A 19,000-nucleotide genomic window follows, 5' to 3' on the forward strand; every position below is an offset into this window, starting at 1 on the left:
AAAGATATTGCATAGAGAAATTGGCTGAACTTTGGGAAAAAAAATGCATTGGAACCCTTTAATATGAGGACTAAAAAGGTGGAGTTGATTCCACCCACTATCCTTCCTTCTAGCCTACTCTGTTCAACAACCTTAACCAAGTCAGTTTTGATTGTTTCAAAGGAAGATTGATAAAATTTTGTTGAGAAATTTTGGCTGAATTTTATCAATCTTTCTTTGAAACTGCTCAAGCCTAAGGCTTTGTCAAGATGAAATGAGAAAATGATTTTCCTTACTTCTGTGACAACCCCACCCCCTCGATATCCTTGGGGAGGTAGGGACTCAAACATTTCCAGATTTTAAGCTTGATTCAGTGATTCTTTCAATGACTCATAATCCATCTAAGAACGTAAAATTTGGTTTCTAATGACATTGTTGTCACAAAGGACTCCACTTCTCACGCATGACTTTACCCTTTTCCTGCAACAGAGCATGAAGCCTCTTCATGTATCGCAGGTAAATATGGATTCCCCAGGGACAAGGCCCGCAAGAACTCTTCTCAGTCCGAGGTAGTCCGAGGTACTTCATCATTTGCAACAAAGGACTCTTGAACTTATCGCACCGGGAAGCGAACTCTCCAGCGATATGGGAATTCAATTCTGTCCCTTATCGCTGGCAAATGTTCTTTTCACGCGATATGGGAACGAACCTTCCTTTTTCCCTGTATCGCTGACCAAAGAGAATTCCTCAACGGAATGGAAACTAGTTCTTCTCCCAGTATCGCTGACAAAAAGAGAATTCTTCAGCGAAATGGAAACCAGTTCTTCTCCCTGTATCGCTGACAAAAAAAAGATCTTCAACGAAATGGAAACTAGTTTTGCTCCCCGTATTGCTGACAAATGTTTCAATTTTCGCGCGATATAGAGAGCTAGCCCATCCTTTGTCGCTGGAAAATACACAGCTTTATTCGACATGGAAAGCGAAACCCGCTGTAAAATTTGCATTTCTGTGCAATATGAGAAAACGAGTTCATTATCCCCCGAAAACATACTTTCTTGTGCGATAAAGCCTCACCTTTACCCCTAGTAATTATCTGTCGATGAACGAGATATCTCCGTCTGACTTTCTCAACGCCGAATCAAGGGAATTCTTACCAACAAGAATCGTTGATCCTTAACGATATATTGTAGCTAACAGAAAATGCTTCCTCTACGAATTTAATTCGTCTCCTTAGTAAGTGGGCAGGAGTTCTAGTCCCGAGGGCTAGTTCAGTTGATTGATTCTCCATTGTTAAAGACTCCCGCTATTCAGAGGTCGTATGCTCAATTCTTTGTGTTGAGTTTCTATGTTGAGTTTCTATGGTTAAATCACTTCATTTCTCTATGGTCAAAGCAGCACTTCACTTCTCCGGGTTCAATTATCTCAACACCCTCGAATCAAACTCTAGGTTCAATTATCTCAACACCGTCAAGTCAAACTCTGTGGATCTACCTAGTCCAATTATCCCATAGACCACATGTAAAAAAAAAATGAGCAGGGGCTCTTTGGGTTCTTTGCGATTCAATCGGTGGAAAAGTCGACCCGAAAGGAATATAGTGTGGTCGGATAAGGGTTCTGTCATAGCGACGTGGATCGCAGGGGCTCTTTGGGTTCTTTGCGATTCAATCGATGGGAAAGTCGACCCGAAAGGAATATAGTGTGGTCGGATAAGGGTCCTGCCCCAGCGACGTGGATCAATTTCGATGAGGGCTTAAGTGTTTATACTCTGAGAAATCCGACATTCGATGACTCAAATTTTGTGCCCTGTACTAGCTCATAATGAATTGCATGAGAATACGGCAAGGGCTAACCAGTCATATATAGAGTCATAAATGCCCTTGCCAGCTATGTATGGGCAGCACGTCAGGCAGGATGGCATAGGATGCATACATGTATATAGAGTCATAAATGCCCTTGCCAGCTATGTATGGGCAGCACGTCAGGCAGGATGGCATAGGATGCATACATGACTCTGGCCGGCGACCTCGCGATTCCGGTGACATACGCGGACCCACCACACGACCCAAAACTCAAAACTCAATAACATAATTCCCGTAACTCATTTCGCGCGCCACCGAAACTCTGCAACCACAACCACCGTGCTCTGCAACCCAGTGCCCGACGGACTGAAGCGCTGCAACCCGCAATCCCTCTGCTCTGCAACCCGCAACCCGCAGGACTGAAGCGCTGCAACCTCCTGGTATATTCCTGCACCGTCTCTGCAAATGATCTGTCGTGGTTTTAAACATTCATTTTTTTTTAAATCTGTTTTAAAGACTGCTGATCTGCTGTTTTAAAGGCTGTTGTTTTTTGGTTATATCTCTTTGCCCAGAGAAAAAAGTCTTGAACCTTTCCATCTGTTTTAAAGACTGCTGATCTGCTGTTTTAAAGACTGTTGTTTTTTGGTTCTATCTCTTTGCCCAGAGAAAAAAGTCTTGAACCTTTCCATGAGCTTGTGACTCAAATCCACAAGCCTTCCTGCCGCTAAAACCCTGCACTACCCTTCTTGCCGCCTCCGCTGTGTATTATGGCCAGAGAATATAATGCAGGGGCGTGAGATGAAATCGCAGCCTTCGCCATCAGAGACGCCCCGCGCCCCCTGTTTTGCAGACAGTAGAATCGAATCTGCAAGAAGCCCAAATAATTTTTAAAAACTTGTCCGACAAAAGGGCTTGCTAAACATTGAGGTGGCAGCTGTTACCAAAAATTTAAAGCCAAAAAAGAGGAAAAAGCTCAGCTTACCATCCCAAGGGTGTAACAAGCCTCCACATTTCCAGAATCTGCGCATTTCTTTATGAAGCGATGAGCTCCATCGCACCAGCTAGATGCCTTTACAGAGAACGCCGAGGTGGAGGCTTTTCGTAAAACAAACTGGTGGGAACCCATTGCATGGAACCTCTTGCATCTGCACAGAAGGAATCAATAAGCCCCAGCATTTTAGATCGGATTGAACGGACAAAAGGAAAAAGCAAAGGGTATTCTACAGGCAGTGGATGAATAATCCTGTTGCCATTCACAGCCCAAAACAAATGCACATACAAATAGAAATAATCTAGACATGAAGGATAAGAAGCAAGAAAACAGGAGCAATAAAATAGCAAATTCACATACAAATAGAAATAGACATTCAAAATAAGAAGCAAGAAACACAGGAACAAGAAAATTTTATTATGTGTTTGCAGTTATGTCAGACTATATTTTCTTACCCAACCACATAATGGTTCATCACTACCGTTCATTTCTAACTAACTTAATTTCTGGAATACAAATAAGATTTACTCCAACGAATCCATTAACTACACAAGACTTACTAACTATACATTTTATCGAAGAAATTTAGTAGTAAAAGCCATGTCAAAAAGCATAAAAATACAAGAAAGTTCAGCTTAACAAACAAGCATCCTCATCAGCAAATCAATGCATTGAGAAAAGGGGGGAGATTTTAAAGGGCAAAAGCCATTTCAAAAATCACAAAATATAGGAAGTTCAGCCTCCAAACAAATATATTTCATCAGAAAATCAATCTTTAAATGTGGTCATTAGCAAATCAAAGTAGACTCATGACTGGAAAGAGAAAAAAGGAAATTTATTAGTTGAAGAAGTTATTTTAAAACATTTTTGAAGAACAATCAGTGTGTCATGTCATGAAGTGTTCTTACAACTATCATGCTATAGAAAACAAAATATTGCCACAGGATAAGGGATAACCAAGGCACCTTGCCTCCAGCCCCCTGGTGATACAAAACAATTTATTCAACAACAGGCACCCATGGACATGCCTCTGTATATGCGTTCACAGCTGAGCTGGAAGCATCCTCAGAATCTGTCATCTCATGCCACTTCTCAGGGAGGTGTAAACTCAATGTTAGAATTGCCAAATTCAACCACACAGAGTCCTTTTAATTGCAGGCAGATACCAATGGGAGCTGATACATCCCAATCTCAAAAACAACTATGGAAGTCTTTACCTTCAAAACAGCCTTCTCAACAGACATCTGAATTTTCAAATTCGATTCCACCAGATTTGAATGTAGAAAAACAGTCTCCAAGGTCTCCAGTTAGGCAGTCTTCTGGAATGCTGGTTGATTCACAGCCTGATTTGGCCCTCCAGCTTTGATTTATTGAGCATTTATCACCAGGTTCATTGATTTTCTGGTTATAAGCATGTATCTCCATTTTCAATCTCTGTACATTTCCAAGGTTTAAACAGACTACAGAGATGGGGTTTCCTAAGAAAGGACCCATTATGTTGTAAAAGAGCTGTACATGTACCAGTTTCTAGTTCACATAAGCTAGGTCTGCTGTTCAGTGTTAACATTATATTTACAAATTTCATAATCTCAGCAAATATTCTTCTGGTTAGCCCTTTGAAGGTCTAACCACGTTCTAAAAAACTCTGGTTATGCTATTCATTCAAGGTTGTTTTCATCTCTTCAGCTATTAGGACAAAAATGTCCATTGGATGCAATCAATGTTTTTTGCTAGTGACACATTCAGAGATTAATGCATGGGATGGAAAACCATTGATTACACAGTTTCTAGTTTATATTATTATTATTTGCATGGTGATAGACCCTCTTAGAAACTAAAATCTAAAGGATGTCCTGGATCTTCTAATCTGAGGCATTCAAGTTCCAAACTGAGCATAACATAAAATCTACTCATTCCAACAGCCATTTAAGTTTGATATCCATCTTTTACCTGCTCTCTTCTGCACTGAAATGATACATAGATACACTCAAATACACCACCCATCACATTTATTACTATTAACACTCCTGCTTTGATTCGTCATTATGCTAGCCTGCGTAATTTATAGAAAAATGGAGGCTTCAGTCAGTCGAGTTTTTCATTTATCTAAAGAAATTTCTATATTTTTTGGAGCAGGTAAATAATTGTTGAATATATCTGATGTCTTTGCAGATGTGTGTGTCATTTCCAAGGCCGAGGATGGATATTCTTCTGGTGAGTATCTGATGAACGTGGATGGATATTCAAGCGGTATACAAAGCAAAGCAATTCAGAAAATTACAGAGCAGTTTCGAAAATCTTGCGAATTTAAAAGGTTGACAGGGAACATAATTCCTTTTAGAACCTGATTCAGTGAGAAATTATGTGTGAATCTCTTGGGACAGTTTTGAATAACTTGAACTTCTTAGTGGTTGGTGAAATTTGTTGGCAATGCTTTATGCTAACTTGCTGTCTGCACTTGCACCATTTGCCTTTAAGAAGTGTGGATTGATAATCACTGCAATGGAGCAAAGTTACATTGGTTGGTGGGAAAGGAATTACCTGATTCGGTGAACATATAATTTCAATTAAACAGTGGTTACCACTGCTCCAATTAAATCTGGAGAGAGTGATGGCACTGGCTGCAGGTTGTAAATCTGGAGATGTTGCTGACTGGCCTAATTGGTCTGCAATTCCTCATGATAAGCGAGTTGTTGTGAGATCTTCAAGAGGTAACTCACCAACTTCAGATAAACCTCTGTCAAACTTAGACTCCATCAAGGAGATTCCATTCAGAGAAGAAAAATGCATTGCCAGCTTGCAAACTGCCAGTTGGGAAGAGCTGCAGCCAAGAGGTGAACTAGATGAATGGTTGGGCACTGCAGCCTCTGCAGCTCAGCTTGAAAATCAATCATCTTCCAGCACTTTGCTCCAATGGTGGCAGCATCCATTTGATTGATGAAGCTTGATACATCTACAGAGATTCATTTCAGAACATTGCTGGTGGTGATCCGGGATTCATAATAGATCAGTACTTGAGAAACATTTTACATCTTTGATGATAAGTAGACTTCTACTAAGGCAGGAGCAGCTTGCTGTCCCTGTTGTAGAAGTATGTTTACTGCACAACTTTGTGACAAATGTATGATAAAAGAGCAATTGGACATTAGCTGCAGAGCTAACACTCACCCCTCTTGTAAATTTGATTCAATATTACTTACAACCGAATTTATTCAGCTACATATATGATTTCTTAACGGCTTATTTCACTTACAATCTTGTTTGTGTGAATATTTTTCCTTTTCAGTTTGGCCAGAACATTATATATATATATCAACCAGGACTATACCCTGTTCTCATATATTGATATAGCACATATATTGAAGGACAGTTTTACAAGTTACAACAACATCACAGGGCACATGACTTTTTAATGATTTGTTTACTTGTTAACTGAATGAAAAGATATTGTTCGCAGGTTGAAATTTTAGTGCCCCCATCCGTGTGCCTTTTTAATATATATCTCCAGGCCCTTCAACTCAATTACCCTTGCCCCTCTTTTCCATTTTGAAACAAGGTTTTAAAACCCAACCACTATGCTAATTTTGCAGACTGGTTTTTCAGTTCCCTCTTTAGGTTCTGTTAGTGGTTTCTTCGATTCCCTATTCTCTGTTAAAATACTGGTATATAACTTTCATAGCCAATTTACTCCTATAGTGCAGCAATTACATTACTTTGACTACCAACGTCAAAAGTGCAAATCTAGTATAGCACTTTCTCCATTTGTGAAACGTTTATTAAGAGTCCATTTAAATCACCAGTATAGCCAATGCTATTGTTGTTACTGTTGTTCAACTCTCATGAACTATCATTTCTATATCTTGGAATTAACAGGCAGTAAAGAAACGAAACAATGTAGAGAGGATGGGAATTCAATTAAATGTAGTTTTTAAGTCTTTGTGCTTGGAGTTGTTTCTTGATGAAAATTCACATCTGTGAGATTTATTGTCAATGTTTAGAAGTTGGTTACAACCAGATTATTGTCAAAAACATGAAAAAAAAATAGATAATAAATTTGGCATCTGTACATTTTCCTTTATAATAAACAATTTATAAAATACCTACCAGCTCTGACAAATCATAAACTACATGCAAGTATTTCTGAAAAAATCATAAATTGTCCAGTATTTCTAACAAATCTAGTATTCAGAAGGCTAACAAGTTCCAAAGGAATTGTTGAATTCTTCATTTATTTATCTATTTTTATCTTATATTCATTGATTTCCATCGTGACTTACTGATTTTGATCATATATATATCCAAAAAAATAGAATAATTACACTACTACGACCGAAAATATCTGTACAACAAACTCATACAATCTGTACAACAAACTCATACATTTATTAGTGTGATTGTGAAGCCAGTCTAGCAAGTTAAAATATGTCTGTATAACAGAGTCACAAACTCACTGCCATGTTGAACAGGTTGAAAATGTCTGTATAACGAACTTATACAGCCTGACTGTTAGAAAGTCATCCATAATAATTGAATTATGCCATACATCCATCGAAGTAACGTCAAAGTAAACATAACCAGCACAGGGGGGCAAATATGAATTGAATTAGGCCATACACTCATCAAAGTAAGCATAACCAGCACAGGGGGGCAAAAGGGAAAAGACAATTCTCCAAAGAGAAAAGCAACCTTGACCTTAGCTAAATCAGTGCATACAATCATATATTTCATTGGTGTGCATCATTCCTTAAATAATAAAGTAGTATTCATTACCTACAAAATAATGGGGACTATCATATTGTCTACACAACTGAACAAATAAAGCAGAAAAAATGACAGATTTTGGGCCATTCAAGATGGGAAATAAAATGATTGAATAGGATTTACATGGGAAGACTGGAGATTATCATGTCTGAAGCCATAGTTTTTGAGCACCTGATCATCTGCAAAATTCAAGGCCCTCTCCATCCCCTTCCAACAATTCTCCCCTTTATAAATCTTATTGTGGTCTCCACTGCAGGGCTGGCACCCTGTAAAATGTGTCACAAATGGCCTCCTCCTCCTCACCATTATATCATCATTATCACTATAAAAATTCTTATTATCCCGCATGTGGTGCTCCCTCATCTCTGCATAATCCCTGTTCATTTTCTCTGCATGCCTCTTATTCAACATTGGGTTCTCCTTCTCCATAGGCTCTTCCCTTTATTATGTTATTGACAATATTTTATTATGTTTTTTACTAGAGGAATTGATAACTGGGTTGGGCTCATACTCGCATGACATGGGGTTGATTCCGGTTGCTACTACTATAACCCCTAGGTGTAACCACCCTACCAAAAGGAAGACACATGGGGTAATAGAGTAGATTGTGGGGCCTCTGCACAAGACATGACTCTGTGTTTGGACAGAGAAGGAAGCCTTTTCTGTTCTTTCTTACCTAGATTAGAATTCTGATTTAAGAGTTGACAATTTCTATGTTTTGGCCTCATCAATAGCCAATCCGATCCATTGTTTATCTCACTTGAGCATGAGCCTTTTCACAGGTTATCATGTATTTTCTTATTATATGACACATACAAATTTATGATGCATTTTCATGCTTCTTTTGAGTGTGTAGTCTTACCCCTTTGGAAAACATTTCATGAAGAACCAGCAAGATCAGGGAAGATTGCCATTGAAGGTAAACAAACTATTACCATTTGGTTGCTGTTTCCCCACTTCTAGGAAAAACAAGTAAATTGACATGTTGAAAGGAAATAAATGGACTCTTTGAGCTGAGTGAGTAGTCTCTATGTATGAAATGTATTCTTGCAGAAATTTATTCTAACGAAGTTGTGGATCATTAATGCTATTCCATGATAATGTGGGCATCCATGCACTGAGAGTAGCGTAATTATGCATGGAGGTTGATTAACCTACAAGAAATAAGAGGTCTAACATGAATGTTACTAAAGTTCAGTTGTGACGGTTGTCTCACCCAAATGTCGAAGAATGGTTATCATCAGACGACCAGAGGTTTGCAAACATGCTTGAACCTGGCTATAAAACAGGTGTCCTTAAAGAAACAAAAAGAGAATTAATACTTACATGTTCCAAGTGATCACCATTCTAAGTTTATATGTAGGTGTTAAGGATTCCAACTTCGTGTCAAGCAACAAGTTGAAGGAAATAAATATGTGGTGAGTGCACGTAGTATGGAAAGCAAGGAAAAGAAAGGATACATTACCTAGAATTGCTTGTGTGTTGCAAACCCTACTCAACAAAAATGCTTCAAATGAAGGAAATCAGATTGCTTGTGCAGATAGTTGTGTTGTTTTATGGAGCAGCTGCAAGTATGTGGATGGAATTAACAGGTGTAGATAACAAGGTAACTATGAGCCTTTGGTACCCTCCAAGTATTAATAGGCAATCATGAATGATGCTTGAAGAAGATTGTGCATACATATTATTAAGCTGAGGAGTTATAATTCCATGTCCAATAGTAGTCTAGTCAAGTTTGAAAAATATTAAATGGACATAATTAAAACCAATCAAACATTCACATATTCATATGCACTGAAAGCAATGATCCACACATTTGCCAACTTGTGGATGGCCTTCAGAATCACCAGTAGGTTAAGAATAATTAATTCACATCAAATATAATATACATAATTGGACACATGAATTCAGTTATAACATGATTGGACATCCAAGGTGAATGATATTACAAAACCAAAAAAAAGTACATTAACGAGTACTTTACTGAAAGAACCACGGTATGAGAATCCCAATAAAAATGACAACCATGGTGTATACACATATTCGAGACCTATATTGATGCTGATCAATGTTTGCCAGTGGAATGAACGATGATCCTGAATCATCTCTGGCACCTGCATCTACACTTGAGATTGCTCCAACCATTAGATCAGTAGAGATTTTATGGATCTCCGCAACGTGCTTTATCGAAAAAGAATTAAATCGAGCACTCCAGATTTTTGCCTCTCTGTAGAGGGGCTTCAAATTGTCTGCACAAACATTGTAGATGCCTTCCATGTGATTACAGATTAATTCTGAGTTTGTCAGCACTATTATGTTATTCACCCCATTGTGTTTTGCCTCTTTTAAACCTGCAACAAGTGTAATGTAGTATGCTTCGTTATTGGTTGTCTTTCCCTACACTTCCCATATTCTATAAATCACATGATTTTTTGCCCCATTGTGAAGGACAATTTTTAAAGATGCTGGACCCGGATTGGGGCGGCATGATACTTCAATGCACAGTGTCCACTTTTCCACCATTCCGTGGGCTTAGAAGCACTGCATAGTGACAACAACAAAATAGATTCATGTTAGAATACTTTAACATGACAAAATATCCTGATTGAAATTGATTATTTTTATGCTACCTCAAGTCTGAATGCACATCCTTGAAAAATAACAGAAAATCAAATATCAGTGATAAGACTTAGAGGATGCACATCCTCAGCATCAGCAAGTGTCAGAGGATGAGTCCTCTACCACAATTTGGCTTGACAGCTCTTCAGGTTAATTTTGTTTGGTTTATCCTTCGGTAGAATAACTAATTTTTGCATGAAATGTGATGCAGTCTAAAGAGTGTTTGTCTCCCTGACTTTGGATGTTAGCCATGGTTTTGGATTCTCCTTAACTCATCAGTTAGCTCTGGTATTCTTCCTGATCCAAGAGATCTGAGAGTCACAGTGATATTTCAAAACGACCTAATAAATGCCCTGCAATATTAGATTTATGTTGTGCAGTTTTGACCTAATAAATGCCCAGCAATATTAGATTTCTGATGTGCAGTGTATGCAACAGTATTGAAACATTACATTACAATCACTTTTTTCTCTTTTTGTTTTTTTTTAATGGAAATTGTGAATTGAATTAGGTGGAGATAAAACCAGTTCCAAAAATTAGAAAGACAAACAATTTCAGGAATTATAAACATATTTGAGGTTCATATGGTTTAATGTATGAGATTCTAAAAATATGTATGTCCTAATAGATTTAGTAGTCAAATCACTGAGTAAAAATGGATTTCTTCTCTCACAAACAAAAATCGCATACACCAATGTGATATATGACTTAGCAGTGACCTTAAATTAAAATTAGATAATAATAATAATGATAACTTTTATAAATAAATATTTTCCAAAACTTATGATAATTCACATAAGACATCTTTACAGGTCCATGTTCCACATCAAGATTTATTATTTTCATACAACATCTTCGTAAAGATAAGACATTTTAGTAAAAACATCTTTATAGTTCTAATCCACACCGGGATTTATTATTTTTATTAAGGCATCTTTATACATCTTTTTATAAGTCTGATGTTTCAAATCTACATCAAGATTCATCTTCAAAATCAAGAGTTCTGTTAATAGTCAAAACAATACTTGCAAGATACACCAGAACATGCAACGCAACTGATAAAACTACGAGGCAATCATACTCTTTCTCGGGCTTGAAGATGGATCTAGCCCTCCATATGAGAGTTGCATGCTTTCAAAAGGCCCCTTTTCAGATCATATTTCTATACGTGATTTCTACACAAATTCAGATCATTTCTATGCATTAAATTATTTCTACGCGAAAGAAAATTCAGGTTTTTTTCAACAAAATGGCGAGAGTGCATTCATACTAGAGGACAATGGCCTATCTCGTTTCCAATTTCTTTGAGAGTGGATTTGTGCTTCTTGTTTCCACTGTCTTTGAGAGTGGATTTGTACTAGAAAACTATGGGGCTGATATACACTGGGGCAATCTGGATTTTGATATGGGGATTCAAGTCAAGGGTCCAATATCCAGCAAAGTTGGATATATTGTCTTGATCTCTCCAGTGCTTTGAAATCCATGCCTGGCCTGGCTTTTAAAGATGAAGTATCCTTTAGAGGCAGGGGAAAGAACATTGTCTCCCTTGGAAGAGTTTTGATAAAAGCTTATAAGATGCCTGGCTGTCATATTATGGATCTGGTACAAGTCCATAAGATGGATCTCTTACAAGTTTCCAAGATTCCTGAGTTTAATATCATGGATGGTATACAAGTTTAAAAATACCCAGTAGTTTTCTTGTTTACTGTTTTCTATTTCAATATGCCCGAAATGTAGATTGTACACAAAGTTTAAAATACCAAAATGATTTCCTGTTTCCTTGCCGGTCAAAATATTATCCTTGGTTTTTAAGAGGGCAAAGCAGCAGCCGCCATAATAGGATGGGTGTATCTGTTGAATTTTGAATGCTGGCAAGATTGCCTAAATAAGTCTTTAAAACAGATTTAAAACAAGATGAATGTTTAAAACCACGACAGATCATTTGCAGAGACGGTGCAGGCATATACCAGGAGGTTGCAGCGCTTCAGTCCGGCAGGTTGCGGGTTGCAGAGCAGAGGGATTGCGGGTTGCAGCGCTTCAGTCCGGCGGGTTGCGGGTTGCAGCGCTTCAGTCCGGCGGGCACTGGGTTGCAGAGCACGGTGGTTGTGGTTGCAGAGTTTCGGTGGCGCGCGAAATGAGTTACGGGAATTATGTTATTGAGTTTTGAGTTTTGGGTCGTGTGGTGGGTCCCGCGTATGTCACCGGAAACGCGAGGTCGCCGGCTGGAGTCATGTATGCATCCTATGCCATCCTGCCTGACGTGCTGCCCATACATAGCTGGCAAGGGCATTTATGACTCTATATATGGCTGGTTAGCCCTTGCCTGAGAATACACCTAGGCGGGATTAAATAAGCAGTAAGAAGAGAAATCCGACCTTCGATGACTCAAATTTTGTGCCTTGTACTAGGTCATAATGAATTGCATGCACCTACGCAGAATTAAATGAGCAGTAAGAAACGTTTATCTCCACGTATTCCTGGAATTCCTGAAGTGGACAATTCGGCTGTAAATTATATGCAATTCAACTGTAGGAGTAGAGTGGAGACCTGTCATCCAGATTCAAAGAGGCAATCATAGACTTTGATGGCCCATTTCAAGAAGGCCGCAATGATGCACCGACTAATTCAATCGTTCCGTATCATAGGTAACTAAATTCGAGGCCTTATTTTTTACTGGAGGAGAAAGGTTGGGCCCTTGAAGATATTTTGAAGTATGAGTCGTAAAAGGAAGAAGAGCAACGAAATTGCCCATTAACCCTGCAACCTTGCCACTCACAGGAATGACCCCCAAATCCAATACAGGTTTCTCTCCCCTAACTACTTTGGCCAAGAGAAGGAGATCTAGGCAAAGACCCTTCCCCCGCCACCCTAAAACCTGGGCGATGTTTACACCTAGCATTATAGATGGAGATATCTCTCTGTCAAATTTGATTTGGCAGACTGGTTGCCTACTTCCGAGCTCACCCAAATATGGCTTATAAATGTCACATCTGTCAAATTTGATTTGGCAGGCTGGTTGCCTACTTCCCCAATATGGCTTATGAATGTCGCATTTCCTTTCCTCACGTGAAGAAGGCATAAGCCTACCAATCTAATCATATATATATAAAGCGGTCTAGAGTCACGTTTCCGGTGTTTTTATTATATAATCATATATATATATATATCATAAGGGTTAATTCAAGCGGTCTAGAGTCACGTTTCGGGTGTTTTTATTATATAATCATATATATACCATAAGGGTTAATTCAAGCGGTCTAGAGTCACGGATGTTTTTATTATATTTTTATAATAATAAGGAAATAAACTTAATTTCAATAAGCCTACCAATCTAATCATATATATAAAACCAGGGTTAATTCAAGCGGTCTAAAGTCACGTTTCGAGTGTTTTTATTGTATAATCATATATATACCATAAGGGTTAATTCAAGCGATCTAGAATCACGTTTCGGGTGTTTTTATTATATAGTCATGATAATAAGAAAATAAACCTAATCTCCATCTATAAATAAATGTAGTCCTGATCATAAAAAATAAGCCCAAACTCCATCTTAGAGTAATCATGGGATGAACTTTACACCAAATTCTTCAAACAAAAAGTAAATACCATCCAACTATCAACAAATCACATTAACAATTTCTTCAGCATTAATCCACTGGGCCAAGAAACAAATTCAATCTTCATAATACAGGTCAGGGCAGGGAAACTTCTATTAGACCCCCTCAGCCTACAACAAATTTCTATTTTCAAGCTCGCCTAAACTCAGTGAGTTAACTCATAAAACCAGCAAACTATCTCCCCCACATTAGATTATTGACAAAAAAAAATGCAAGCAGTTAAACGCAGCGGTGAGTTTATTCACTTAAACGTGAAAACTCAAATTTATGGAGAAATCGCCCAACAATCAGTGAATATATAAGTATATTGAGTTGAGAGGTTCGTTTTACAGCACAGTATGATGTGTAATGCTGTTTGTCCCTCATCAAAATTAAATTAAAATTTTGATCATGTCCACGAAAACAAAAATTATGTAAAATCTAAAAATTAAAAAATTAAATAATTATACAAAACATTTACATAATATCGATTCATAGATAAATTTACATGTGAAAAAATTAAATCCCTTTAAAATCATATTAAATCTGTATTTAAGATGGATCTATACTGATATAGAAATCATAAAAACTCTATAAAAACTAATCCCAAAAAATCAAGAATCTAAAAACTCAACCATCTATCCTCAAAGCCAAATCAATATCCTAGGCAAAAGGAGCATGACTGGCTGTCATATACGCAGATCTGCTCATGACTCTCCATGACATGGTATAAATCAACAATCCCTATTGAGTCCCCCGACAGGTTTAGCTACAGCAACAGCCTCAACTTGCATACCTACTAACCTCAGTACATCGTTAAATGCATTTACCACATACTAGAAACATCAAATATTATACATAAAAAGGAGGCCTTAAATACAACTAGCTGCTGTCATGTGAGATCCAAACAAATAAACAATTATGAGATCAGTCATCAAACATCTTCCGATGGACATTCTTATATATTAGTCATTAGGTCAATAAAATTATTTCAGCTCTTAGTGCCCCGCCGACCACACACGCAAACGCCAGTTCCACAAGGAATATATATGCAAGGGTAAACATTACAATTCTTATCTTCAGATGTTCGGTGAAGATTATAAATTGCTTGGTCTTGCCATGACAATTCAGAATGCCACCACAGAAACCTGCCAATAAAACAAGAATGTTAAATTCCATTTGACATCATCAGCAACGTTTTCCATTAAACTAGTACACTTGGCCATGGCACAAAGATCTATAGTAAAGAATTATACCCAGCAGACAACATCAATTCAGACAATAAATACCAAGTGAATTGAAACTGATAAACATCATTCAAGAGAGATGAGAGACTTATCTGAAATGGTTGCCTGCAACTAAAGAATGGTGATCTCTTTTCCACCCAACGATAGACTTAATTGTGCTTCACACTCTTTTACAACTGGCCACCCCTAAGCAATCCATGGTACCACCCGGGGAACTCAAGCTGCTCAAGGAAATTGATGGGTGTGCACTGTGATAGCCACTCTGCTCCACAGCAGTTAAAATGACAGAAATCGATTCCCCAAAGAGCGTAAGAACTCCATGATTTTTTCTCAAATGCCTTCCCAGCTGGTTGCATTTGCACAAGGGAGTCCCTTGACTAACGGTTTAGTCCCTCAATGTCCTTCCCTCCCTCTTAGTGCCTGTTAACTTGCTCAGCCAGCATCAAAACTGGCACTCCTCTTTGCCCAGGGCGGGTTCAGGATTCCCTTCCTAATTTCAGCACCACATCAGTGGTTTAACAGGTCCAATTACTCAGTAATTGTCCCAGCTCACATTAGCAACCTTTTTCACAATTTTTGGCAGCCAAATTGAGCTATACCGACCAGTGAAAGTTCAGCAGCAATCCCACTCTCAATTTTTGCTCTTTCTTCTACTAATGCAAACTCTTCCTACGCTCCTCTTTTTGTGTTCTGCACACTCCCCACGGACCGAAGAATATTCCCCTCAATCCCCAGTGCATCCCTTTCGAGTAGTCTACCAGGCGGAGGAATGGCTCGCTTTCCGTCGCCGCCCGGAAAAACCTCCGGCTCCGGCCGCCGGCAATTCCTCAACCTAGCTCCGCCACCCTCCTCGAGCTCCGCCCAGCTCCGCCATCCTCCGCATTTAATGACGAAGTCTGACGGGAGTTCCGCCATTCACACCTCAATTCGAATTTGGGAATTAACCGCTCGCTGCATTCGACCCGGCACTCCCCTGCAGGTCACCAGAACAAGCAGAAACCGAAACCCTCCAGCGTTAAGAAGAATCTCCGAGTTGAATGATGACAAACTGTAAGGGAGGTTGCCAAGCCCGCAGTGAAACCATGGCTCCATGGGAACCTTAATCATCATGAAGGGCGAGGTAACATTACCAACCTGCAATGCCATTTCCCAAAACCGCCAAGGAAACTGGAAGGATGAATGAAACGAACTACACGAATGAGTTCGAAGAGGGAAAAGTAACCCACCAGTTTGCAAACGGAAGAAGGGAACGTCGGACTGCAAGGAAAGGCAAACCAGGGGTCACATATTGACATGCTTCAGTTCGGGTCACTGTATGATGCATAGATCAGTTTTCATTAGTGTTCCAAATGCTCAAGAAACAACGTTTTACATCACAGTTTTTCAAGGTTACTATCTAATCAAAACAAGGTGTCAACTTGTCATGAATAGGCTTAGAAACTGCACTGAAACAATCAACAAAAGATGAATTCTTCAGACTTGTTTCCTGAGGAAACCCTAGGCCAAGCAAACTACAGAATTAGAGTTTGATTTCATTTTGTTACAGGCCTGATTACAGTTGAAGGAGCGAGGTCCTAGTCTTCTTAAAAAAAAGGTGTTTATATTAAAAAGTTTTCAAGTATTTTGTTTCTGAGCTGAAACCAGGTTGTCTTGAATGGAATGTCCTGGAGCTCTGTCTCTCTGGGCGGGCTATATATAAATGTATTTGGCTGGATATAGCCTATAGGCTACCATCATTGACAGATTTGCGTTATCCAATACACCAAGGAGTCAACCAAACGAGATTACATTCTAGAGAGTCAGCAAATCTTTCAAACTCTAAAGGATAACCTTAAAATGCTTCAAGCTACGATAAAATGAAGGGGAGACTAGCATTGATCGGAACTAGAATTTGCAATCGGAGATCTTTATGAACAGACCACTTTTATGAAAAAGGTATGTAAGAAACTATCTTCTGAGTGTTATGGTCCCTTCGCAATCCTTCAGCAAGTTGAATGAGTAGCCTATTCTCTAACGCTTCAAGCTACGATAAAATGAAGGGGAGACTAGCATTGATCGGAACTAGAATTTGCAATCGGAGATCCTTATGAACAGACCACTTTTATGAAAAAGGTATGTAAGAAACTATCTTCTGAGTGTTATGGTCCCTTCGCAATCCTTCAGCAAGTTGAATGAGTAGCCTATTCTCTACAATTACTAGAAAGCGTCAAGGTACATAACCCATTCCATGTTTTTAATTTAAAGAAGGAAATTGCAGAGGATTTGATAGTTTCATAAGATTTACCTCCCCTTGATGAGGAAGGAAAATTGATCCTGATAGATGAGCATATCCTGGTTTCCAAAGATGAAAGGTTAAGAAACAGGGTTCTTAAAAATATCTGGTGCAGTGCAAAGATCTGCCCATTGAAGATGCCTCTTGGAAGGAACCTAACAGCTGCGAACATCCTTCATTGCTTACATTGATACAAACACATTCAGGAGAGCCAGACTTCCAATGAACTCAATTCGTCTCACAAGCAAAACCAGAGCCAAATACATGGTAATTTGAATTTACTGATGAAATTTCATGGTATGACACGTTAGTCAGAGGACTTTGTTTTCGTTGATTTAGAGGATTTTATTAGCCAGCTCATCCAAGAAGTTCAACTGATGAAATTTCATGGTATGACATGTTAGTCAAAGGACTTTGTTTTCGTCGATTTAGAGGATTTTATTAGCCAGCTCATCCAAGAAGTTCAAACCTCTTGTCTGAGATCAAAAATAATAGTTTTTGGTCAAATTAAAGCTAGAATTTAATTTGTGGTTCTAGAATCGAACATAGCTGCATTCAAAAACAAGGGTTTCTCTAAAATTAATTCTAGAGGTGTGGAACTTGAATCCAATGTAGTTGCAAGAGTTCAAAAACAAGACTTTTCCTAAACCTAGAGCTAGAATTGTGGAGCTTGAATGCAACGTCGTACTTATGGCTTTCACCTCGTTTCTTGGCAATAACTGTGTTATACAGAAAAATTTTGGTCTAGCTGAACCAACACTATATTCATTCAAGATTAGTTTGTCTCTACAATTGGGAGTGGCTCACCTGAAAGCTTTGGTTATTCTGTTTATTGTGTATGTGATTGGAAGTTTAGTCTTAAATTTCTTCAATTTTTCACTCTAAATTGTCTTCCCAAGCTTTTTAGTTCATAAACAAGTACTCAGCATTCCATCTTTCCTATGAGATTTTAAGGAAAATATATTGTGTGAATGTCTGCTGGATGGATGCTTTGTTTGTCCAACTCAGTTAGAAAAAAAAAAAAAAAAAAAAAAAGATCTGAAAAGGTTTGAAAACACAATATAGTTTAACTTTGGACTATTAAGTGCACAACCGCAAATGATACTTCCCTTCATCCAGTGGAAACTATCTAAAAAAAGGATAAAATTAGACAGTAACCTGATACTAAGTCTCATACAAACAACTCTGACAACCTTGAGACTTAGTTCAATCTCTAAAAGGGATCATCATTCTAAATTTAACACATCGGAAAATGGAAATCAGTGATGCCAATGAAAATTTTCATTGATCTTTACAGGCTAACGAGGTTCTTTCATTTATAGGTTAGTGGAGAGGTGACCATATTTCTTTAGTGCAGATGATAAGCTTAATCTGAAAATGAGGAACCCTTTCATGCAATACAGAGCATTCTCTATTTTTTCATAAATTTTCAATTTCATCTAGTGTTCTGATTTTCTACAGAAGGAAAGTTTATGGTTATACTAATGTATAATAGTTCCGGCCCTGTTTTCAGTTCCTAACATAAACTATTAAGAGGTGTTGGTTTTAAACTTTTACAGCCTTCCCTTGTCAGTCTATTCTGCCTAGACACTTGCAATAATGTTTGTTAAAGTCCTATAGCAGTGGAGTAACTTGTACTTAACTGTAATTTCAGGAAAAGGACATAGCTGTGGCTGCAGGGAAGCTTGCAGAGTGCCAGGAAACCATACTTGTTCTTAGTGAGCAGTTGAAGG

General features: G+C 38.3%; 2 long non-coding RNA genes across 2 annotated transcripts; one reads left to right on the forward strand and one right to left on the reverse strand.

Moving 5' to 3' along the window:
* Positions 1-412: 412 nt before the first annotated feature.
* LOC149249484 (uncharacterized) lies at positions 413-5,683 on the forward strand. Its single transcript, XR_016266772.1, has 2 exons — positions 413-2,218; positions 4,942-5,683. It is a non-coding gene; the product is annotated as an uncharacterized LOC149249484 (long non-coding RNA).
* A 3,708-nt stretch (positions 5,684-9,391) lies between these two features.
* Positions 9,392-13,276, reverse strand: LOC149249485 (uncharacterized). The gene is made up of 2 exons (XR_016265864.1): positions 12,117-13,276; positions 9,392-10,071 (listed from the first exon to the last, which is right to left on the reverse strand). It is a non-coding gene; the product is annotated as an uncharacterized LOC149249485 (long non-coding RNA).
* Positions 13,277-19,000: the final 5,724 nt, after the last annotated feature.

Source organism: Pinus tabuliformis, chromosome 7 (genome assembly GCF_031772625.1).
Source record: "Pinus tabuliformis cultivar Carrire ecotype Pingquan chromosome 7, CPIR1, whole genome shotgun sequence".
NCBI classification, from domain to species: Eukaryota; Viridiplantae; Streptophyta; class Pinopsida; order Pinales; family Pinaceae; genus Pinus; species Pinus tabuliformis.